Source organism: Bubalus kerabau, chromosome 21 (assembly GCF_029407905.1).
Source record: "Bubalus kerabau isolate K-KA32 ecotype Philippines breed swamp buffalo chromosome 21, PCC_UOA_SB_1v2, whole genome shotgun sequence".
NCBI classification, from domain to species: domain Eukaryota; kingdom Metazoa; phylum Chordata; class Mammalia; order Artiodactyla; family Bovidae; genus Bubalus; species Bubalus kerabau.
Window position 1 is genome coordinate 56,378,906 of NC_073644.1, and position 25,044 is coordinate 56,403,949.

General features: G+C 41.1%; 1 long non-coding RNA gene across 10 annotated transcripts in view; it reads right to left on the bottom strand.

The window, feature by feature from the left end:
* Positions 1 to 25,044, bottom strand: part of LOC129635788 (uncharacterized) — a 240,093-nt gene that overhangs the window by 16,314 nt on the left and 198,735 nt on the right. For 5 of the 10 annotated variants that reach the window (XR_008706460.1, XR_008706453.1, XR_008706454.1 and 2 more), the window contains one exon: positions 21,328 to 21,722. The exons of 4 other annotated variants lie outside the window; for them this stretch is intronic. This is a non-coding gene — a long non-coding RNA (uncharacterized LOC129635788). Of the gene's footprint in view, positions 1 to 13,080; positions 13,295 to 21,327; positions 21,723 to 25,044 lie in introns of those variants that run through there. One more of the 10 variants, XR_008706458.1, reaches the window with a different exon arrangement.

The window sequence follows — 25,044 nt, forward strand, 5'->3', positions numbered from 1 at the left end:
GGGCAGGAGGAAAAGGGGACGACAGAGGATGATATGGCTGGATGGCATCACCAATGGACACGAACTTGGGCAAACTCCAGGAGATGGTGAGGGACGGGAGGCTGGGCATGCTGCAGTCCATGGGGTTTCAAAGAGTCAGACACGACTGGGGGACTAAACAACAACAAGTGGTGGAAAGCTAAAACCTGATCAGCATGGCTCTAGAGCCCTTGTGCCAAACCACCCCAATGGGTCCCAATGTAAGTCCCTAGTGTTAGATATCTGTAGTGTAGGGAGAGACAAGACTGACTGACTTATATACACAGTATCACCGGCAGATGTGGGCCATCTCCTCACCCCTCCAAATACAGGGGTCCCCTACTTTGAACACTGACTCAATGGACGTGAATGTGAGCAAATTCCAGGAGATAGTGAAGGACAGAGGAGCCCAGTGGGCTACAGTCCATGGGGGTCACAGAGTCAGACATGACTGAGCACTCACACACACAAAGTAGCATATAAGAAGCAATTTACTAGAATAGGACGCTTTTGAGGCTTACAAGTGGGCAGGCCAGATATGCTATAGTTCCTATGTTTTCTTCTTGCCAACACTGAGCTCACCAGAAATGTTGGAAATACCTAACATTATGTGCTCATCAGCCTCTAAGATGGCCCAAACGCTACCTGCCTCCTCAGATTCACAGTTTTGTATAAGCCTTTGCCTTTGAGAGTGGGTTGGACTTGACTTGCTTTTAATGAAGAGAATATGGCAGAAGTGATGGGATGGCATTTCTGAGACCAGATTATATAAAAGACTCCATCTTCTGTTTTCGGCACTCTGTGTCTCTGTCCTGGATTACATGCTCCAGGGGAAGCTGAGGCAGCTCCAAGGACAATGCTACCAACAGCCACCTGAGTGAGCCTGAAAGCAATTCTCCCAGCTGAGTCTTGAGATGGCAGCACTCCTTGGCCAACACCTTGACTGAAGCCTCATGGGAAACTCTGAACAAGGACCACCAGGCTAAGCTGCTTCTGACATCCTGACCCACAGAAACTGCATAGTAATAAATGTTATTGTCTTCAGCTTTTAGGTTTTGGAATAGCTGTCTTACACAGTAATAGATAACTAAAACAGAGCGTAAGGAATGTTTATTATGCATCAGAGATGAAGTTAAGCACTTTACATCTCATTTGCTTTTCACAACAACCGTATAAAATGGGCAGTATTAGTATCAGCCTTTTACACATTGAAGTACAAAGACGGAAAATAGCCAGAATTTCATCTGGCTTATGAATGGGGTGTCTGGGAGAGCATTTGTAAATATAGGGTCTGGCAGGTAGTATGTACCACTGAACCTGTGCTGATTGAGTCGTTGATTCAACATGATCATTTCAAAAAAAATACCATGAGATAAAAAACAGAAGACAAGTTCTGTTATTTATATTCAATGGTAGCAGGCCTGGGGAAAGTAAATTACCTCAAAAAAAGATTTATTCAGTATGCCTCTTCAAATGTAGTGTTCATGTGAGAGTTCAGGTTTTCTTCTAAGATGAATGATTCATGATCCCCATCCCCAAGAAGTGCTATACAGCTGGTAAGAGTTTCAGTAGCCTCTGTCACTTACTACATCCATCTGTAAATGTGGAGCGATAGCATAAGAGTAGGAACTAAAGGCAGTATTACTCTCTTGACTCCTTGATCTTCTAGTCCCTCCAAGTTCTTCCAGTTTCTGCATCCTCTAACTTGCCACTGATTGGGACCCACAATTCCCCTTACAAGTTCAGTCCCTTACGAGTTTTCAACCTTGACCTTGAACCAGTGTATTTTGAGGAAGTTCTGACACATTGACCTGGGGTCATCAACAGTCGGCTGCTGGAGCCCAGGGAAATATGTGCCTTGAAAGGGCCTCTGCCCAAATCTCGAGGCTGTCTCTTCATCTGGTTACTTTTAATAATGGCTTGAAAAATTCTGAAGACTTTTTGTTTATTTACACATTACTTATTAGGCTCATCATGCCAAACTGGCCATGCCAGTCTTCATCCAGAAGTAAGGTATCTGTGTTCTGACCAGAGAAATATGAATAACCTCAGATATGCAGATGACACCACCCTTATGGCAGAAAGTGAAGAGGAACTAAAAAGCCTCTTGATGAAGGTGAAAGAGGAGAGTGAAAAAGTTGGCTTGAAACTCAACATTCAGAAAACAAAGATTATGGCATCTGATCCCATCACTTCATGGGAAATAGATGGGGAAACAGTGGAAACAGTGTCAGACTTTATTTTGGGGGGCTCCAAAATCACTGCAGATGGTGACTGCAGCCATGAAATTAAAAGAAGCTTACTCCTTGGAAGTAAAGTTATGACCAACCTAGATAGCATATTGAAAAGCAGAGACATTACTTTGCCAACAAAGGTCCATCTAGTCAAGGCTATGGTTTTTCCAGTGGTCATGCATGGATGTGAGAGTTGGACTGTGAAGAAAGCTGAGTGCCGAAGAATTGATGCTTTTGAACTGTGGTGTTGGAGAAGACTCTTGAGAGTCCCTTGGACTGCAATGAGGACCAACCAGTCCATTCTGAAGATCAGCCCTGGGATTTCTTTGGAAGGAATGATGCTAAAGCTGAAACTCCAGTACTTTGGCCACCTCATGTGAAGAGCTGACTCATTGGAAAAGACTCTGATGCTGGGAGGGATTGGGGGCAGGAGGAGAAGGGGATGACAGAGGATGAGATGGCTGGATGGCATCACTGACTCGATGGACGTGAGTCTCAGTGAACTCCGGGAGTTGGTGAGGGACAGGGAGGCCTGGCGTGCTGCGATTCATGAGGTCACAAAGAGTCGGACACGACTGAGCAACTGAACTGAACAGCCAGAAAAGCAGCATGGCAGTAAATGACTGTTTCATATTGACAGTTCACTGAGACTTCTTCCAAGTCATCTTCTGAGACTCCCAATCACTGCCTCTGCATTACTGTGCTTTTCCTTCAGTCACATAGAGCTTTATTTCATCTTGACTCTCCATCATCTACCACTCGCCTGAGCAATGGTAATGCAAAATTTCTTACTGCACTATACTCAACATTTTGAATATTCTTTCAACCCTGTTGTGAACAAGTGTATAGGATGGATGATTATTCATACTTACATTATCATTAGTAAAAAGAATATTAAAAAAATTGGTTTATTAGAAACTAGGCTAACTCTTTGTGTGTATGTATCACTTATTCTTTCAAACAACATGGGAGTCAGTATCAAATCTATTTCAGAAATGAACAAACAGAAGTTCATCAAGCTTAGCAGTTTGCCCAGTTTCCAAACCAAAGAGTGGAAGAGTCGATCTTCATCCCAGGCTTCTACTTCTAGCTATTACACGGTACAGTATTTCGATCTGGATTCACATCTGTAATCACACTGTAAAAATGTATCAAGCAGTGCCTTTAAAATGTGTATGTTTTATTTTATGTGTGTCCTACTCAATAAGGATGTTTCCATGTGCCTAATATCTGCTGTCTACTGCCTTATCAAAGCTGCTTGGAGGTTTTCTATAATTAATTGTCTTCCAATCTTTCCATCTGCTCCCATGCCAGACTCTTCATCCTGCTTCTTTTATATTCTTGTTACAAATACAACCTTGGGCTAAGCAGGGGAACTCTAGAGCAAGTGCTAATCTTTAGATGAAATGAAAAAGCATGCGTTTTCTCCCAATCCTCCTGGTGGAATAACAGCCACAAGTCTCCAAGGGGAGAGTTCACTTCAAAGAACTCCCAAACCAATCCAAATATTACTTGAGCTGGAAGAAAACACTTAAAACAGCAATGAGTACATGGTGGACAATTTACAAATACTTATTGGCTAAGCCACGGCATTTGTTGACTTAATAAAACTCCCTGAAAATACTTTTTTTTTTCCATCTTATATCTCTAATCCTAGGGAACTTTCCACTTCCCACCTTAAGTTTGTTCGAGCTACAATATTAACTGGGGACTTAACCACAGCGGGGGGAAAAAACATAGTAACGATGCTTGCATTTCTGTTAGGAGAAACAGCCATCACTGCATTTTATGTTTAGTTGGCTTAGCTTACTTTTAATTTGCCTCTGTCTTTAAAACCATGCCTGTTTCTAATGCAACTGGGAGAAAGGGAGGTGACGAGAAGGAGAAGTTTAACAGGAACACAATATTATTCAACTAAATTAGAACTCTGGAAAAGTACTGCTGATTAGGAATGGTAAAAAGTCATTCTGGGTAAATGCATCGATTTCATCTAGAGAATTGTGTGCCCAGGGAACTCAACTACTCTGAGAAAAGGTTACTAATAAAATGACGAATCTCCAATCTAATTCACTAAGCCTGCCACAATACAGAGAGACCCTCAGTCAGGGAAACGGCAGACCCTCTACTCTCTCATTATGTCCTTGGAATCCAAAGGGTCCACTGAAGCAAAGCCTGTAATGGAATTATCCCAGTTTGCTGTCTCTGAATTTCCCACCTACACCACCTCCTTCTTCAGTGTCATGGCCACATACTAATTACCAACACACTCTATTTCATTTGCTAATAATCCAAACAAAGAGACCAATCCTAAAAGAAGCAAGTGGAGGCAAGGAGAAGACAAGGGGTTGGGAGGTTACAGAGCAGCCGTGTGTGATAACAAATAAGGATTTAATCAAACTGGACTCCATGCCCAGAAAAACAGCAAAGGGAAGCCAACTACTTATAAAGGCAAATAAATGCCTTTTTAAAATGAATGCTCATGAATGTAGACAAAATTGGGCCTCTGTTATTGTAAATTTGCATAGGCGCTGCAAAGACCACTCCGAGGGAAATGGCCAACAGTTCTTTTGGTCCATGTGCCCACATTCTGTCCCTGTAACCTCATCCAGATTGGTCCAAACCTGGGACAGAAATGTTGCCCACTGGTCCCACATCCATGCTGTGCCTGGAGAAAGCTGAGTTGAAAGCACTGTGAACACTAGTCTGCATCGGCCTTGACAAATCTCTACCACATATATCCATTCAGTCCAGGCTGCTAGTACTCCATACTTATTTTAATTCCCCCATGGGCTGACAACCAATCCTGGAGACAACCTGCTTAATTGCCTTTCATCACATTCTTGCCAATTACTTTCCCCAGAGACAGGGCATCTTTATCGTGTCTACTATATCTGAGCGGGCTTTGTCCCCACAGTAGCTCCCTCATGGCCCCGGGCTTAGGGATTAATTCTCCACTTGTTAAGAACGAATCTCTTCACATTCCTTCTTCCACTATAAATCTGCCACTCTGTTCTTCAATGCTCCCCAGGTTTCAGGTCTTTTGTCTCATTTACAGATCTGCCTTCACTGCCAAAGTGCTTTTCAGCTGATGTTTAGTTGGGTAGTTTTTTTAGGGTTTCTTCAGTTTTTTCCCAGGACACTGTCACATATGCAGTTCCACCTGTGCCCCACTGAACTTTATGAACATCGCCTGCACTGCTCTGTCCAAATTCCTGAGATAGTGTGAGCCAGCTGGGACCAGAGCCTCAGGTTAGCTTGGATAGGTGTCCTTATATTTCCTTGAAATAGCCTCTTTATTTACGATTCAAATACATTGAGTTCAAGAAACATGTCAACTAACATGTCTGATCCTTGTCTAGTCCCTGGAAAAGGAAACGGCAGCCCACTCTAGTGTTCTTACCTGGAGAATTCCATGGACAGAGGAGCCTGGCAGGCTACAGTCATAGGGTCACCAAGAGTCAGACATGACTGGGCGACCAACACTTTCAACGTTTTCCTTGTCTAGTACAGACTGAAGGTTTGTATCCCCACTGCCAAATTCATTTGCTGAAACCCTAATCTCCAATGTGGTGAAGACAGCGTTTCCAGGAGGTAATGTGGGTTAGATTACATTCTGAGAGTGGGGTTCTTGTGATGGGATTAGTGGCATATAAAATGAGGAAGATCTCACTCTTTCTCTGTATACATACATGTACACTAAGCAAAAGCCATGTGAGGTCACAGCAGCAAAGTGGCCATCTGGAAGTCAGTAGGAGAGCCCTCTCCAAAATTCAAACCACCCTAAACCTTGGTCCGAGGCTTCTCAACCTTCAGACCTGTGAGAAAATAAATTTCTGTGAAAATTTTTTTATTGTTTAAACCACCCAGCCCATGCACGGTGCTTTGTTATGGCGGCCGGAAGTAATATACTACCCTGTCCCTCTGGATGTTTAATGGGAGTCTGCAGTGTTGTCTCGGTTTCCTTTCCTCCTCTTAATCTTGGCTGAGGAAATCTGGCAGGCTTTCTTGCTGCTCTCATCAGAGTATGCTGTATGAACAGGACTGCATTGTTGATGAACTTCTAGGATGGCTCTGAAGAGTCTTAATGCATCAGGAATGTGCTTTTCCATGGAATCCAGTGATGATGAGGTGTGGTGTGGCCTGATTCACTCAAGTCAAGGAGAGCAGCTAGAATGTCAATAAAGCACTTGAAAGCTTCCTGTATGCTGTCAGTTACAAATTCACACTTACCAAGAGCACTGCCAAGGACTGAACAACAAAGGTCTTTGCCATCCACCTCTATGGAGATTGAGCCCCATGCTGCTATAGCTGTTGACCTTCAGCATGTGAGGGCTTCCCTGGTGGCTCAGAGGTTAAAGCGTCTGCCTGCAAGGCGAGAGACCCGGGTTCAATCCCTGGGTCGGGAAGATCCCCTGGAGAAGGAGATGGCAACCCACTCCAGAATTCTTGCCTGGAGAATCCCATGGATGGAGGAGCCTGGTAGGTTACAGTTCACGGGGTCACAAAGAGTGGGACACGACTGAGCAACTTCACTTTCACTTTCAGCATGTGGAGTGAGGCACTCTGTGCTCCAGAGAATCTGGTGGGACAGGTCTTTAGATAGTTGGATATTTTCAGGAACTGATTTTATGATCTCAATCCTTGTATCCCCCCTCCTATCTAGAGAAGCACTAAATCCCTTCATGGTAACATCAGACCCTCATGACTAACAAAAACACCTTTTGTAAAATGAACGCTTCATGGTATGGAACTCCCCCTTCGCCAAAACCTTCTGTACTGACTTTCCCCACTGCTGCTTGGGAGCAGTCTCTCAGAGCTATCTGAGATGCTGCCCCCCAGGCTGAAGTCCTCATTTGGCCCCCAAATAAAACTTAACTCACAGCTCTGAAGTTGTACATCTTTTTTTAATCGACAATGCAAGCAGATTGCTTTGCATCTCATCTCAATCTGGGATGATGGACAGAGTCATATGTCAATTAAAGTCACGCAAAATATGGCTACTTCTCTTATCAGTTCAGTTCAGTTCTATATTATCTGCTAAATTCTGAATGTTTTCTACTCTACTTTTGATCAGCCTACCTCAATCAGTGTATTCAGATATTAAAAAAAAAAACTCACCCTCTAAAATAAGACATCTATTCTAAGGTTATAAATCCCTTAAAATACATACACATCTTTAACTCATTGTTTGACATGTGTTTTTCTAGATTAAGATCCTTAAGCCACAGGACTTTATAAATCATGCTGCCTATACTTACTGGTACTAAAAAGAGTACTAGCTAAAATGATAGATTAATTGGAGAGGTGTTTTTTAAAATTTACTATATCTTACCAATACTTATCCAAAATCAAAATCTCTTTATATCTGCCCACTCCAAATAATTTTGTTTTCATATTATAATAGCCACAATTGATAAGAATCAACTATGTCCTTAGCATGGATTGGGTACTCCCCATATATTATGTAATTGACTCTTACAATTACTTCATTAGATCTCATTTATCCTCATTTTATAGATAAGAAGACAGAGACTTGGAGAATGTAGCATACAATTAAAAAGAACTCTTAATCCACAGAGATGGTGTTGCTGACTTCCAAATCCATGCTACTTTTTCTTTGCCAGTTTTCAAGTCAGGCTGTGTTCACAGGGATCATCTTGGAAGCTTGCCATCTACAGCCCCAAAACCCAACTCTAGAGAATCTGATTCATAGCAGTTGTTTGTTTATTCTGTATCCAACTTATTGTAACACAAATTACCACAGAGAATCACACAAAATAAACACAAGGAATCCCTTTAACTCTGCTGCTTTATCCAATCAATTTACCAACATTTCTCTCCAAGACATTTGTTGTTTCTAGCCCTGTTGGGGCTTCCCTGGTGGCTCAGAGGGTAAAAGCATCCGTCTACAATTCAGGAGACCCGGGTTGGATCCCTGGGTTGGGAAGATCCCCTGGAGAAGGAAATGACAACCCACTCCAGTACTCTTGTCTGGAAAATCCCATGGACTGAGAAGCCTGGTAGGCTACAGTCCATGGGGTCTCAAAGAGTCGGACACGACTGAGCGACTTCATTCATTCATTCAGTCCTGCTAAAACTCTTCAAGTTCTTCCCTAAAAAATTAACCTTTGATTATGGAAATCCCCTCTAAATCTTTAAGGTTTAGGGAGGTGAATGTCCCTTTACCTCCAGGTTATCACTGATTCTGCTCTAGGTAATCACCTGATCAAATGGCTCATAAAGTAGAACTGATCATCTTTTTCTCCTCCTGGCTATCAGATCTTTCAGCATACTAAAAGGTCTGTTCTGTTTAAGGCTTCCCATGTTCTGATGCAACCCAAATAAGACATGAGCTCTCTACTCACTTTTTTTCTGATTTCATCTAGTGGTTTCCTCACTTGTGCTACTGTATCATCTTACATTGGTCTCTTCAAAGTCTCCCTGCTTCTAGCCACTTCCACAGGAAATTCATTTGCATACCACTGCCATGTGAGCCTTCTCCAAAGACAGTTCTCTGCTTCAAAATCTGCAATATCTCTAACTGCCTTTAAAATAAAACCTAAACTTCCTAAGCTGATAATTAAGATCCTCCACAATCAATCTCCTATTTATATTCCTAATCTCATCTCCCAGTAAAACTTTGCCATCTCTCACCTCACTGCCACCCAAGCATGTCTTAAAATAGTCCACTTTCATTATCACATGCTATTTTCTTCTGCAGGACCCTGGTCCCTTTTTGTCTGCTTACCCAAAGCCCCTTCTCCTTGAACTATAACTTCTAGTATAAATTCTTTCTCATTTATGAAATAGTCACAGACCACAAAGGCCTTTTCTTTTCTAAACTCACATTGCTTACTGCCTTTCTGGACTAGTAAACATGTATTGAATTATCACAGCTTCTGCAGTGCAGCCTGAATTGCTAGTTAACTTTCTAGACCTTTTTTTTTTTTTTTAAACAAAGAAAGAAAATAAAAATTATTTGCTTTAATGATCTGGGAATTTAAGGTAAATAAATCTGAATAATGACTTCATTACTATTACTGCATCTGAGATAAATACATCATCTAAGTTTTAGTTCATCTTATCACATATTAGTTACCAGGCAAGTACTGCCTATGCAGATTCATTTATGGAACATAACACAGACAGAGTCACTCTCTGTTCACCTCTGGATAATTATCTCCTTATTTATAAGCTTCTCATTAGAATACTAGATGCTAATTTCTATACAGGAAATACAATAGAAGACAATGTCTCTGTAACTAAAGAGATAATAAGTACCTTTATCTCAAAATGTATAGCTCTGTTGAACTTGTGCCATGCCTCTTTAAACTTATCTTCAATATCACTTTCTACTTATATAATTGCTTTTTATTATCAAAGAACAAAGTCATGTCTAACAGAAATGCTAATTTCAAACAATATAACACTTATTTTTAATATAGATGGGAAAAGAATGTTCCAAAAGTTGAAGCTATACTCCCTGTAACAATTATAACTTCTCTCTAGCAAGGTTAGTGGCAGGACCAAGGGTCCTGTAACTCCCTAGAGATCAACTAAGAAAATAAAAGTCTAATGTGAGAGCCAATGATTCCTGTGATGCTAAACTTAATTCAATCATTAAGACATCAGAAAATTCATAAAATATACTTAATTAAGAGAAAATCAAATTTTTATCACTAACAATATGACTCAATTTCTTGGGACAACTAAGGCATATAATCCATGGAGACCAAGTATACCATCTCTCACAAAATGTTCTAAATTGTAACTTATCCAGAGGCCTAAATGAAGATTGCTTTCTCTGTTTGCTATGATCACATCTAAGCTCTTTACAGAACATTTCGGCAACTTAACAGACTCTGATATTTATAGCTAACAGAATGTTTTATATATTGCTTTATCAGTAGAAATTTAACTATATATTTGAGATAATCTTTTCCCCTCCTAAACCATCTAATTGTGGTAATTAAGCCTCTTAATTACCACAATTAGAGAAGTGAAAAGCAAAGGAGAAAAGGAAAGATATAAGCATCTGAATGCAGAGTTCCAAAGAATAGCAAGAAGAGATAAGAAAGCCTTCCTCAGCGATCAATGCAAAGAAATAGAGGAAAACAACAGAATGGGAAAGACTAGAGATCTCGTCAAGAAAATTAGAGATACCAAGGGAACATTTCATGCATAGATAGGCTCAATAAAAGACAGAAATGGTATGGACCTAACAGAAGCAGAAGATATTAAGAAGAGGTTAGAGCCAGACATCCTGGAATGTGAAGTCAAGTGGGCCTTAGAAAGCATCACAACGAACAAAGCTAGTGGAGGTGATGGAATTCCAGTGGAGCTATTTCAAATCCTGAAAGATGACGCTGTGAAAGTGCTGCACTCAATATGCCAGCAAATTTGGAAAACTCAGCAGTGGCCACAGGACTGGAAAAGGTCAGTTTTCATTCCAATCCCAAAGAAAGGCAATGCCAAAGAACGCTCAAACTATCGCACAATTGCACTCATCTCATACGCTAGTAAAGTAATGTTCAAAATTCACCAAGCCAGGCTTCAGCAATACATGAACCGTGAACTTCCAGATGTTCAAGCTGGTTTTAGAAAAGGCAGAGGAAACAGAGATCAAATTGCCAATATCTGCTGGATCATGGAAAAAGCAAGAGAGTTCCAGAAAAACATCTACTTCTGCTTTATTGACTATGCCAAAGCCTTTGACTGTGTAAATCACAATAAACTGTGGAAAATTCTGAAAGAGTTGGGAATACCAGACCATCTGACCTGCCTCTTCAGAAATCTATATGCAGGTCAGGAAGCAACAGTTAGAACTGGACGTGGAACAACAGACTGGTTCCAAATTGGAAAAGGAGTACGTCAAGGCTGTATACTGTCATGCTGCGTATTTAACTCTATGCAGAGTACATCATGAGAAACACTGGGCTGGAGGAAGCACAAGCTGGAATCAAGATTGCCAGGAGAAATATCAATAACCTCAGATATGCAGATGACACCACCCTTATGGCAGAAGTGAAGAGGAACTAAAAATCCTCTTGATGAAAGTGAAAGAGGAGAGTGAAAAAGTTGGCTTAAAGCTCAACATTCAGAAAACTAAGATCATGGCATCTGGTCCCATCACTTCATGGGAAATAGATGGGGAAACAGTGGAAGCAGTATCAGACTTTATTTTTTGGAGCTTCAAAATCACTGCAGATGGTGATTGCAGCCATGAAAACACTTACTCCTTGGAAGGAAAGTTATGACCAACCTAGAGAGCATATTCAAAAGTAGAGACATTACTTTGCCAAAAAAGGTCCATCTAGTCAAGGCTATGGTTTTTCCTGTGGTCATGCATGGATGTGAGAGTTGGACTGTGAAGAAAGCTGAGTGCTGAAGAATTGATGCTTTTGAACTGTGGTGTTGGAGAAGACTCTTGAGAGTCCCTTGGACTGCAAGGAGATCCAACCAGTCCATTCTGAAGGAGATCAATCCTGGGTGTTCACTGGAAAGACTGATGCTGAAGCTGAAACGCCAATACTTTGGCCACATCGTGCTAAGAGTTGACTCATTGGAAAAGAGTCTGATGCTGGGAGGGATTGGGGCAGGAGGAGAAGAGGACAACAGAGGATGAGATGGCTGGATGGCATCACCAACTCGATGGATGTGAGTTTGAGTGAACTCCAGGAGTTGGTGATGGACAGGGAGGCCTGGTGTGCTGCAATTCATGGGGTCGCAAAGGGTCAGACACAACTGAGCAACTGAACTGAACTGAACTTAAGCCTCTTAAAACCCATCAGTATATATATCCCAAAACAATCTCTGAAACCAACACTGCATCTAGTACATATTTTTTTAGCATTTTGTAAATTCTGTTTCCATGTTAGGAGAAAGGTCTATTAGGACGAGCTTAACTGGCCATGCAGCTGTGTCTCTGTCCTGTTTCCCTGAATTCTTGATCTCCTGTCCCTGAAATCCCCTCCCAAGATGTTTCAACATTTCTAATACCCTCCTCTGACTACTTGGAACTGGACAAAGTGGTTATTATCTAAACTTCTACCATTCACTTCCCATTTTCACTGTATTAGTTAGCAATATTACCTCCTATAACAAATATATATATATATATACACACACACACACACACAGACATAACATAGACATATTGTAGAAAACTTTTATATATATAAACAATTTATATATATATATATATATATAAACAATTACATCATGAGTTTTATTTCTCATGTAAATTCAAAAACAGGTGTTCCTAATCATCATATAGTACATCTCCAAAGAGTGATTTGGGGATTTCTCACTCCAAAGAGTGATCCACCATTTCCCCAAGGATGGAATAGTGCTTAGCCACATGCATCAATTCTTTAGAAAGGATAGAGTGAAGAAAGCCCACCTGCTTCTAAACCTTTCGGGCAAGGAAGTGACATTCCTCTCTTCCAGTCACATGCCACTGGTGAGGACCAATGATACAACCCAATCCAGAAAAAAGGATGCTGGAAGCACCACCCCTGACTGGGCAGCTGTTTCTTAACAACTCTCTACTAAAACAGGGGAGGCACACGTTTTGGTAGACCTTTAGCTGCTTCAGCTCCATCCCATTTGTCCTTTTCTTAGGACTGCTTGCTGATCTTACAGTGAGTCCCCGACATACGAAGGAGTGCCTTTCCAAGAGTACGTTCGTAAGTCCAACTAACACAGTCGGCTATAGAGTACTGTACTGTAATAGGTTTGCAGTACTTCTCACACTTATAATACTTTTATAATAATAAAAACAAACACAAAAAATAAAGAAAATATTTGTAATCTTACAGTACAGTACCTTGAAAATAGAGTAGTGCAGGACAACAGCTGGCATACAGGGGCTGGCATTGCGTGAACAGGCAAGAAGGGTTACCAACTGGAAGAGACCGAGGAGGCGGGAGATGACAGAGCTGAAGGACTGTCCGCGATAGGAGGTGGCAGCTGCATCAGCGCGGCTACATCTGAGCAGAACCAGCTACGTCACCACTGCTCTTATACATCCTCCGGACATCCTGAGCTTGAAACAAAGATACACACCACAGTACTCTATACAGTACTGTCAAGTAATCAAAACACAACCACTTAGAAAACATGCAACCATGTGACAGGGCATGCCAGACACATGAACTAACTTACATGACTACACATGGGAACACATGCTCCTGTCTTTGAAAGCTCGCAGCTTGAAGGTTTGTATGCAGGGGACTTGTATCTACTTTCCGGACCCAGAAATTAGTTTTTCCTTCCACAACTAACCTAAATGTAAACCAATCCTTAGGCCCCTCCATTTTCCCAGACTCTACCTGACTGTATTGGCTATCTTAAATGTCTAGCTTTGCCTGTCCTTTTATGGTTTGGTTTGTCCTTTCTTTGTTGTTGTTTTAGCTGCTAAGTTGTATCTGACTCTCTGCAACCCCATGGACTCTCCCCAACCCCATGTTGCTGGACAGGCTCATCTGTCCATGGATTTTTCCAGGCAAGAGTGCTGGAATGGGTTGCCATTTCCTTTGCCAGGGGGTCTTCCTGACCCAGGGATCACACCTGCGTCTCCTGCATTGGCAGGTGGATTATTTACCACTGAGCCATCTGGGAAGCCCTTTCACCAAGCTTCTTATTTGAATCTGTTTTTGTTGAGATACGTCAGTGTGAGGAATGAGCTCAAAATCATGAAAAAATAATGCCTAAGAAAGTATTTTTTGAAATGAACGGCAGGCTGCGTGTATAGGTGAATTTAATTTCATCAAAACTATAGAAATGTAGCAGGAAAGGAGACTCAAAGGTTAAACTTTAAAGTTTTCCCCCCAGTAACTCATGTAGGAAAGGAGGCTTGACATAAGAGTCAATAGCAAAATGATGAACAGTACACCAACTACTGGATTATCTGCTGCTGCTGCTGCTAAGTCACTTCAGTCATGTCCAACTCCGTGTGACCCCACAGATGGCAGCCACCAGGATCCCCCATCCATGGGATTATCCAGGCAAGAACACTGGAGGGGGTTGCCATTTCCTTCTCCAATGCATGAAAGTGAAAAATGAAAGTGAAGTCGCTCAGTTGTGTCCAACTCATAGGGACCCCATGCACTGCAGCCTACCAGGCTCCTCCATCCATGGGATTTTCCAGGCAAAGTACTGGAGTGGGGTGCCATGGATTATCTAAATAGTCACAAAAGAGAACTGTAAGGGGGCACTTTCAAGAATATCCAAATTAAATTAAGATGATGTAAGTAAATCAGTAATTTAAAGAGTTCCACAATGTGTATAATCACTAACATTATAGTCCATTGTAATCAGGAATAAAAGCATAATCACATTTGTATGCTATTTGAAATACATAAGTGTGTATGTGTGAGTGAGTGAGAGAGAGATCTATATGGTATGTATATTGGACTGGACAAAAAGTTCATTTGGGTTTTTCCTTTTCAGCCAACCCAATACATACAGGATATATGGAAAATGGAGGTTTCATTTAGGACTTAGATTCAGTAAAAGATGATGATAAACAATCTCAAAGTCAAATCAGAGTCATAAATATTATTCACTACATATTGCTCATCCTGTAGTTTTTGATGGAACAAAAAACAGCAAGAAGCGATCAGGATGAGACAGATCCCATTCTTAGCATATACCAGATTTCACTTTCATTTCCAAGAACTACAAAGAAGTTACTTGAAAACAAGCATCAGAAACTGGAAACATAAACTCCGTGGGCAAATTTGTAGCAAGTAGAACATACAGAAACAGACATAGGAAGGGGAAAGCAGCCACCAGGAGCCTGGCTTCAGCTGCCCAGGTTGCTGGGATGACAGAGCTGACTCCCTCAAGAGAAAGCCAAGAGAACCCGGAAGGCAGAACATCACACAAGGACCAGCCTCAAAAAAAGGCTGAAGGAAGGAGCGGGGGAAAGCACAGGAAATAGGGAGAACCCAGAAATCACTTCTTCTCCAGGACAAACGTGACCATCGTCACCCTCAACAACACTCAAGGATTTCCCTCGGGCAGCGATGGAGCCTTTGTCTTCAAATCTTACACATCACTTAACATCAGGCAAGTATCCTTACAAATAATCTAATTAGCATAAAATTATTATATCAAACATCAAGTGAGCAAAGTACAAAGAAACCCTGGAAATACCTGTGTAACTAACTTCAATCTAAAAGCCCACATGCTCCCCATGCCATCCTCGATGCTCTGTCCTTCCTTCAGTTGGAATACAAGTAGTTTCAAGCGTTAGTCACTCAGTCCTGTCTGACTCTGTGTGACTCCATGGACATTAGCCACCAGGCTCCTCTGTCCATGGAATTCTCCAGGCAAGAACAAAGGAGTAGGTTGCCATTTCCTCCTCCAGGTAGTTTAAGGCCACAATTTTTCCTGTTCAGGGAATACGTTTCGGGGATTACTTTTTACATTAACTTTTACACTCAACAAAATGCATCAGAAATTGGAAACCTATCACCAAGCTTCTAAGGCAGAGGTAGTCTTACCTAGGATGAACCTTCACACACAATGCAAACACAGCCAGGAAATCTCAGAACTAAGGGGAACAGCTACATCTCTCGGGTATGTCCACCCGCCACCCCTGGTGGATCCTATATCTTCACTTTCTGCCTGCAGAAAACTGTGACCACAAAAAAACCCACAGCTTGCAGAACTCATGTTACATACTCATGACCCATGGTCCCATCACTGACACCCTAACTTAGGAGACAGAACATAACTCAATTCCCTTTTGCATCTCTTTCCTTCTATAGCTTTACTTTCTTCCCCAAAATGGTTTAAAATTCTCATCAACTTTTTTCACTGGCTTTCAGGATTATGAAAGGATTATTCTTCAGATTATTCTTCAGATCCAACCCATGATCTGAAAACCTAGAAGCCAGTACCAAAAGATCATAACAGCACATTTAAAATCATCTAGAAGGAATGATTCTTGAGAACATTCTAATTAAGCTAAAATGCACTATCAGTCAGTTCAGTCGCTCAGTTGTGTCTGACTCTTTGTGACCCCATGAATCGCAGCGCGCCAGGCCTCCCTGTCCATCACCAACTCCCAGTTTACTCAAACTCATGTCCATCGAGTCGGTGATGCCATCCAGCCATCTCATCCTCTGTCGTCCTCTTCTCCTCCTGCCCTCAATCCCTCCCAGCATCAGAGTCTTTTCCAATGAGTCAACTCTTCGCATGAGGTGGCCAAAGTACTGGAGTTTCAGCTTTAGCATCATTCCTTCCAAAGAACACCCAGGGCTGATCTCCTTCAGAATGGACTGGTTGGATCTCCTTCCAGTCCAAGGGATTCTCAAGAGTCTTCTCCAACACCACAGTTCAAAAGCATCAATTCTTCGGCGCTCAGCCTTCTTCACAGTCCAACTCTCACATCCATGCATGACCACAGGAAAAACCATAGCCTTGACTAGACGGACCTTTGTGGGCAAAGTAATGTCTCTGCTTTTGAATATGCTATCTATGTTGGTCATAACTTTCCTTCCAAGGAGTAAGCGTCTTTTAATTTCATGGCTGCAGTCACCATCTGCAGTGATTTTGGAGCCCCAAAAAATCAAGTCTGACATTGCTTCCACTGTTTCCCCATCTACTTCCCATAAAGTGACGGGACCAGATGCCATGATCTTCGTTTTCTGAATGTTGAGCTTTAAGCCAACCTTTTCACTCTCCTCTGTCACTTTCATCAAGAGGCTCTTTAGTTCCTCTTCACTTTTTGGTTACATGCATATTCTACATGCAATATCTTTACAAGTGATGAGCAACATTAATCAAAGGGATAATGCTAAGATATTTCTTGCTATGCATGAGTTCACAAATAAATGGCATTCTTATTCATTAAAATTCAGATTCAGATAAATAAAATTCTCTCTACTTACAACCGAACCTTAACTATGCAGGTCATAAAAGCAGTTCCCAGAATTCTGAACTTATCCTCAACATAAAGCTGCAAAGGAAGGTAATTAGTTTGAATAAAAGCTGTAGCTTCAAAACAAGGATGAATAGTCATTTTAAATAACAAAATGTCAATATTTGCAGAAAATTGAGACTTCACAAATAATAAACAGCGCTAGTCTCTGTGTGAACTGTGGGCCAGTTATTATAAATATTGAGATTCAACAATTCATCACTAAAACTATTCTTTATCTTAGCTATTTTCATCTGGGAGTAAATAGAAATTATATTTGTTGGCTACGGCTAGAGGAAGGAGAAACCTCTCTATCCTTTTTCTTGGTGAATTTGGCCCAGGATAATATCAAAATTACATGTATACAGGGAAAATAACTTGGTATCCAGAAAGACCAAAAGATGTTACAAACATAATTATCTCTGTGTCAGCAACACATGGTAACATAGTCAGACTGAGAGCTGGTGGGGGTGGGGAGGATCTCTTAAGATGAAAAATGCAAACAGGTGATCCTGCCAATAGAAAAATCGATCTGCATACATCTTTGGAATGGCCAAATTTTTTAACCCATTTGTATTCCTTTTATGATTTCCTATTTATTCATTTTATCGTCTTACATCCGACCATGCAGATGCATTCAATTTTCTTCCAATAATTTTGGCAAACCATCAGATCATTAGGACATGCTGATTTTAAAAGTAACATCATTATAACGCTGCCAATTAAAAGTGGGTAAAATAGCACAACAAAATATGCAGTTCTTTCACACTGATGACAAGAAAGAGTTCCCAGTGCTTTGGAAATATTTTCTAAGCTTTGTGTTTTCGCTTCTCACAGGGCATACTGCTGTTTCTGGGTGGGCTGAGGTGTCAGTGCAGAATCAAAGTTAGACAACAGTCCATCTGGTGTTGAAAGAGCTCAGTGCCCATCGTTATCTGAACATTTGCTCCATGTACCCAAACCCAGTGTTAACACTGTTTGAAGTCCTAAAGTGACGAGGAGGTTTTTGGTTTTGTTTTGACTAATTTCACATTTCCTCATGGTGTGACCCAAGGTTCCAAAACACAGAAATATTTCCTCTTAAAAGTTGCCTCTCTGGGATTTCCCAACTGGTACAATGCTTAAGAACACACCTGCCAAGGCAGGGGACATGGCTTCGATCCCTGGTTTGGGAAGATCCCATATGCCAAGGAGCAACTGAGCCCGTGAGCCACAACTGCTGTGGTCTACCGTCTAGGAGCCGCAACTACGGAAGCCCACACACATCACATCTAAAAGCCTGTGCTCCGCAACGGAAGTCACCGCCAAGAGAAGGCTGCACACCACCGCTAGAGAGAAGCCCCAGCTCACTGCAATCAGAGAAGGCCCGCGCAGCACCAAACATCCAGCACAGCCATAAATAAATAAACAGAAGGTTGCCTCTCTATCCTTAGTGACAACAAGATTTAGGAGAAAACTTAGATGTTTAGCACCTCTGTGGAGGCACACTTGGACCTGCTGTACCTGGCACAGGATGGCTGTAAAAGCAACATTCTGCCTCGCTCTGCCCCCTGTCGCCCCGGGAGCCAGAAGATGCATCCTTCGTCCCAGGTGCCCCACCAAACTGCAGGAAAGAGAATCTGGTGCCAGAGAGGGACACCATGCTACCAGCTCTCTGGCTGGAAAAAAAAGGGGGTGGGGGGAGAAAGTTACAGAAGAATCTTATAAACGGCAGATTTTCATGCAAATGCTTTTGATGATTCTGAGGCAGATCAAATGAAACATGGATGGCTAAAGTGAACTACGTAGAGGATGAAAATGTTTTTGATTATAATAAAAACTTGGATTTGTCTTCATTACACAACTTTCTTCCCCAGTCAAGGAAAACTAGATTCAAACTGACAAGGTCTTTCCACCATCAATGCGCAAAGCAATGATGAAGGACCCAGAGAACTTCCCTTTTAAGCCATCTCCTAGGGAGCAGGGCTCTCTCTGCACCCACCATCCTTGTTTTCTCCACTTTCTCCAGGGGCAGCACTGATCCCTGTCTGTGAAAGGACCAAAGTCCTCCCATTGGATGTTATACCTCATTTTGAGTAGGCTTTTCCACATTTCCACACTCAAAACTAGTCAACTGTAGTTAATAGTTTGTGCCCGAAGTATCAGATATACTGATATGCATTTTTTTATTAGTAAAAAATGTACCTGAAATTCTAATGTTTCCAAAACAGGCTAATGGGTCTCACTGCTCCATCCCAGGGAATGTCTTCATTTATCTGCACAAGTCAGAAACTTGGGTATCATCTAGTATTTCTTCCTCTTCCTCTGTATCTAATCGACCATAAATTCCCATAGATGATACCTTGCAATTATTCCCTCAAAATTCTCTATTCCACCATTGTTGCCTTAATTCACTTCTCCATATCTTCTCCATGAGGCATTTGAGGAGCATCTTTGCTAGAGGGCTATTGTATACTTTTCCTCTTTTTGTAAAATTCAAATACTTCATTCCCCTTTTTATATTATTTTGGTGATTCTCACTGTGTGGTACATTTTTTTCCTATTGGATTTTTCCATTCATCATCCAGAGTACTTTAAAACTTTATATCTTAAATAATTTATGTGCGAATGATTCTGCAATTTTGGCTGGGCTCAGCTGGGCAATTCTTCTAAATGCACTCCTTGGGGTCACTCATGCAGCTGTAGTTACCAAGAGACTTGACTGAAGCTGGACCTCCAGGATGACTTCCCTTGTGTGTCTGACCTCGTATCAGGATGGCAACTATATAGCACACCTTGAAATCAAGTAATTCAAACAACCGCTTGTCTGAAAGCCTTGGATTTTTCTTCCCAATAAAATGAAACTGATAGAATATCTAAGGTGTCTTAATATATGGACAGAAAACTAAATTAGTGCTCATTTTGTAGAGAATTGGGTAAGCAAACAATTACTAACTCTGGGAAACAGCAGGATGTCATACAGAAAAGAAAAAATAGCTCACAATAAACTACATGCTCAGCCATATACTGTATTTACCTACATAAACACTGAATATTATTCAAAATATTTATTAAAATCTTTTTATAAATATGCTGGGAGTCTAGTGGCCAGGGACAAGTAATAAATGTGTGGGGCTAGAGAGTATATAAACAAAGCTTAATGCTCACCTTCCATAGTAGGAAGTAAACAGAAATGCTTGAAACCAGTAATCGAAAAGTAATAGTGCATGCATGTTATTCACAAACACAGAGGTACATATAAAACAAACACGCTGAAAGTACTAAAATAATTACTTGGGGAAATGGGAAGTTGTGGAGCCAAAGGAACTTTTCTTTAGATCAAGCCTTAGAGAACTACTTGACTATTTATTGATACATATATAACTTCCCTGGTAGCTCAGCTGGTAAAGAATCTGCTTGCAATACAGGAGACCCTAGTTCTATTTCTGGGTTGGGAGGTTCCCTCCTGGAGAGGGGATAGGCTACCCACTCAAGTATTCTTAGGCTTCCCTTGTGGCTCAGCTGGTAAAGAATCCACCTGCAATGCAGGAGACCTGGGTTCGATCCCTGGGTTAGGAAGAGCCCCTGGAGAAGGGAAATGCTACCCATTCCAGTATTCTGGCCTGGAGAATTCCATGGATGTATAGTCCGTGGGGTCGCAAAGAGTCGGACACAACTGAGCGACTTTCACTTTCATATAACTTTGAATAAAAGGCAGACAAAAACTAACCTTTGGAAATTCATATTGCGCATGTCTTCTGCTTTTATGTTCTTTCTAGTTGCAGATATTGCTGCTAGTGTGGCAAAGGAGACTTTAAAATATCGAAATTCATTTTCTGTGGGCATTAAATTCCTGAATGTTTTCATTTAGTTTACCACTTCCTTTTCTTTTTACGTATTTAGTCCTGGACACCCGTGGTCAAGTGATGTATAAGGATTCAAAGAATAAATGAATGTGACAGGCTGTATTTACATAGGGAAGCTGCCTGATAAAGGCAACACGTGTTCTAACAAAACTGTGTACCTTGGCAAATGCTCAAAATCTCAAGATCAAGCAAATGCATCTACCTGTCTTTGATTCTACCTCCCAGAAAAAATTACATGCAATGGATGGTCAGAGAGTTATAACTATCCTGGGGGAAATTACTGACAAAAGCAAGTAAATTCCATACGGCATGAGCCAAATTGTTTTATTAAACTAGTGGGCAGCATGATGGTTTCTTCTATTTGTTGATACAAGGATCGGATTTCTCACATTCATGAAAATAATTTAATTTCTCAAACTTGAATGAAAGAAAGAAGATGGAAGAAGGTGGTCCAAGACTCAGGAGAAATCTTTTTCCAGCTCTTTGTCAAGGCTGTCCCCCTTTGAAGCAATGTGTTTTTGAGTCCTGTGTTTGGATGGCATTTCTGCTCAGGGAATCACTCACATTTTGATCTTTCATTCCTCCGGGAAAACCAGTGAAAAGTGCTTTTGTAAGTTACAGTTCTGACCTTTTTAGGATTCTGTCATTTATTTAAAAAGCATCAGAAGTCTTCTGTCTGGCAGTGTTTACTATCTGTAACAGCAATCAGAAACGCAACCAAAGAGTAATTTGTAAGGGGTTATGGATTCATTCACAACAAATATTTATTGTCACTAGCGCAATTCCACACTGAAAATAAAATACACAAGAGATCTGTCTTCGTCTCTTGGGACCCACGTCTCTCAACTATACTATAGGGAAGACAACTTATAAAGATGGTGTTATGCATCACTTTTCCCCTTTCATTCAGTTCATATTTTTATTAAATTTTTATCTGATAAAAAAAATAAAGATGGTGTTAGGTAGTTAGAATAGGAAAAAGGAGTCAAAATGGCAGTGGCTAAAAGGCAAAGAAGGGAAAAGTCTGCGAAAATAGAATAAAGGAAAGTCTGAGTGGAGTGAGAACCTCAAGTAAAACAAACAGCCCTCCTGGCTAGCCCAATTTACATAGGGCAGGCTCGGGGGGAGGAGACAAATGTATAAGAGGAGGAAGCCTAGAAGGATTGAGGCCTCTCTTCTCTTCATCTTTTGAGTCTGCCCACCCTCACTCCAGTGTGTACTAGCCTTTGTTTTTCATAATAAAACTGAGCTGTAACACTGGTCCATCCATTGCTTCAAATTTTTGTTGCAATGAGACAGAACCAGGGAAATTACACACTCCCCTGACAATGGCATTTGGCTCATTGAGAGATGCAAACCCTTGAATAAAATCCAAGAGAAACCTTGCTTTCAAAGCTCTCCCCAGGGGAAGTGTGTTGCACAGTGTGAGAGTTGCTCTATACAACACCTGTCTTAAATCATGTGGTCTGTAGATGCCTGGAGGACCCCAAGGCCTTTCTAGGTGTTCCATGAGGTCAAAATCATTTTCATAAGAATATCAAGTTATTACTCATTCTTCAGTATGTTAACATTCGCACTGGCACTAGTGGTAAAGAACCCACCTGCCAATGCAGGAGAACTAAGAGATGCTGTTCAATCCCTGGGTTGGGAAGATCCCCTGGAGGAGAAAATGGCAACCCACTCCAGTATTCTTGCCTGGGAAATCCCATGGACAGAGAAGCCTGGCAGGCTACAGTACATAGGGTCGCGAAGAGTCGGACACGACTAAAGTGACTTAACACAGCACAGATGGTACAAAAATTAATCATGAGTAAAACTCTGGTGCCTAAGCATGAATTGAGATAGTGGCACTAAACTTCTCTAGCTTTTGTTTGTTTGGTAACAGCTTTATTGAGATATAATTCACATAAAATACAATTCTCATTTGCCAATGATAGTGTTAATCTGGATGGTCCTTACGGTTTCTTAATATCTTTTCTCTGAAAACACTAGAAAACAGCCTCAGCTAACAGCAATAATATTGAGTGTGATCCTCCGTGGTTAGAAAGTAGGGGATCAGGAATCGATGACTTCTAATTTTAAAACAACACATATAACCAATCAGTTTAATTGCAACAGACTTGTTAAATTTATTGCTATTGGTAATCTCAGTAAGAAAGCAGGTGACGCAATAATTCAAGGAGGATAGTAATTTAGATTTTCCCCTTAACTCTGCACTGCTCATTGCCTGTTGCAGATACAGACCTTGTCAAACTGGCTCCACTAAAGCCAGTGGGCTTAGAACAATCAGTCCGATGTGCAGACAGTAGACCCATCAATTAAATGTCAGCTGATATAGTTGCCTTAAAATTAGTCCTCTCATCAGCCCAAGATGACCAGCATACAGAATCTGCATAAAGTGTGTATAGAACAGGATGTGACTATTGAGAAGCAAACGACCTCCACCTTGGAATTTCAGGACCTGTTTTATAGAAGGTTTACTTTTTGACATACAGAAAAAGAAATGATTCCCTAAGGAATTCAGATGACAAATGAGCCTCTTTCCACCCTGAGCAACATTCTATTTTTGCACAGCGCTATCGTGATATATGTTCTGCCATTGGCAAAAAAATTTAACTAATTTTAAATAAGACTAGCCCCTCCTCCTCCTCAGAAAATGATCACTCAGTCATCTGTGCTAAGAAAATGTCTTTCCTGAAAGCAAATTTTTTTTATTAATAAGATACAAAATTGGTGACCCACAAAAATCAACGGTCCCATTTGGTGCCTGTCATAGTGACAAATAAGGGATGGGCTACCAACGTAGACCTTTCACTTCTACCTGAGCCTTCGGGCACTCCAGGTCTGAGAAGTTTTGGGTTAAGTTGAATTCAGCGCCTTGCATTGATCACTGGCTCCTGACAGTTTTGATCTCATCACTTGAAAGCAAGGTTTGTTTTTTTGTTCTGTTTTGTTCTTCACTCAGAGAATTCCAATCATAGTTACAACAGCAAAGCAACTCACATATTTGTGTCACTTCCTACATTTTCATTTCTCACCATCAAAACAAAATGAATATTCTGTGTTAAAAAAAAAATGGCATATTTTACAGATGATCACCTTCATAAAAGGCTGGCATGTATTCATTAGAATATTGGCTTATCTGCTGTATTTTTTAAAAACTATTTATTTATTGTGGCTCTGCTGGGTCTTCATTTGTGCATGCGATTTTCTTGAGTTGCGGCAGGTGGTGGCTGCTCTTGCTGCGGAGCTCAGGCTCTAGGGCACCTGGGCATCAGCAGCTGCAGCTCAGGGGCTCAGTAGTTGTGGCTCCTCGGCTCCAGAGCGCAGGCTCAGCAGTTGTGGTGCATGGGCTTAGTTGCACCAAGGCATATGGGATCATCCCAGACCAGGGGTCAAACCTGTGTCTCCTGCATTGGCAAGTGGATTCTTTACTATTGAGCCACCAGGGAAGCCCTATCCTCAATATTTTTAAAGCATATTCTAGAAAAATATTCTTGAGCCAATACCTGGTATATGAATGAATCCAATACTTGGTACATGAATGAACCAGGTACAGGAATGATTAATCCAATAACCTTATATATGAATGAATTCAAGCCTTGAAATTGAAGTTGTCAGGACTGTACTACTACCTCAGAACTTAAGAAAGAGGACGTAAGTTATTGACGTTTCTTACCCTTTTGATCTTCTCTCAATGAATTTGAGATCCTAAGTCATACTGCTGATTGTTTGTTCAGCGAACTTTCAGACCATTTTGTTTCAATAACAAGAAAACAACAGAGCATGATAGAGTGAGCGAGCCCTCCTGTTTTATGGACAGTGATTTTTGATACTGCCAAAGACAGAATCCTCAGTACTGAAGCTACCAATAGTAATTCATGTGTGAAAATCATCACCATCACTCTTATCAATCATCACTGACCAATGATCAATCACCACCATCATCATTCCCACTGACTCACTGCCTACGAAGCCAAATGTAAGCACTATGCTAAGTGCTTAGGTATATATA